Below are 857 nucleotides of genomic sequence, written 5' to 3'. Positions count from 1 at the left end.
AATAATATTACTTAAATTTAATTAACATTGACGTTATTACCATAATACAATTATAACCTATGCAAAAATTATTTAAAATAGTAGTATTAAAAATGGTTACTGTTTGTCTCACTCGATACATTTCACCCACTGAAATTGCTTAGGTATTTTTTTAAATTTATTTATTTAAAACCAGATCAGCCTGGTGGGCCTTACGTGGTCAAAAATAGTAATCCTTAAGGATAGAGAGAAATTATGGTAAATTTCAAAAATAACTACATTTGTAGACCTAACAAAACAAACAATTGCCCTCTAATGGGAAAAAAAAATGAAAAAAAAAAAGTTGATTTGAAAAAATGATGAAGAGAAAAAAATAAAATAGAAGTAAAGTAAATAATAGAACTATTATTGTATTTAAAACATTCTTCATTCCAGATTCAAGAACTATTCGCACACACTACTGAAATCTTCCAATAGAGTCTTCGCAGGTCTTCCAGTTGCGGGCACCATCACAGCAGTGAAGAGGTAACAATTACATTTAATTAAACAATGAATATTACTTAAATTTAATTACCATATTACATTTATCACCTATGTCAAAATATTTATAGTAGTAGTAGTAAAAATGATTACTGTTTACTGGACTAGATACCTTTCACCCACTGAAATTGCTTAGGTATTTTTTTTTTTATTTAATACCAGATCGGCCTGGTGGGCCTTACATGGTTAATGTAACAGTTACATTTTTCTTTTACAATTGAATATAGGAGGGATATAGTTTCATACAAAAGACCCCCTAACTATATAAAGCATAATAAATAAAAAAAGGTTAAGATAAAATAGATAAAAATAATAATTCTTAATAATAGGGAGAAAAA

The 857-nt window shown here is 27.2% G+C and overlaps 1 long non-coding RNA gene across 1 annotated transcript in view; it reads left to right on the top strand.

Annotated features, from left to right (window-relative positions):
- Positions 1-205: 205 nt before the first annotated feature.
- Positions 206-857, top strand: part of LOC136795656 (uncharacterized) — a 6839-nt gene continuing 6187 nt past the window's right edge. The window contains exon 1 of the long non-coding RNA XR_010843290.1: positions 206-504. This is a non-coding gene — a long non-coding RNA (uncharacterized lncRNA). The remainder of the gene's footprint in view (positions 505-857) is intronic.

The sequence above is a fragment of the Halyomorpha halys genome, unplaced genomic scaffold (genome assembly GCF_000696795.3).
Source record: "Halyomorpha halys isolate HHAL.00 unplaced genomic scaffold, Hhal_1.1 Scaffold2066.1, whole genome shotgun sequence".
Classification (NCBI taxonomy): domain Eukaryota; kingdom Metazoa; phylum Arthropoda; class Insecta; order Hemiptera; family Pentatomidae; genus Halyomorpha; species Halyomorpha halys.
Note: the sequence above shows the minus strand (reverse complement) of the source record. Positions and strands in the feature narration are given on the sequence as shown.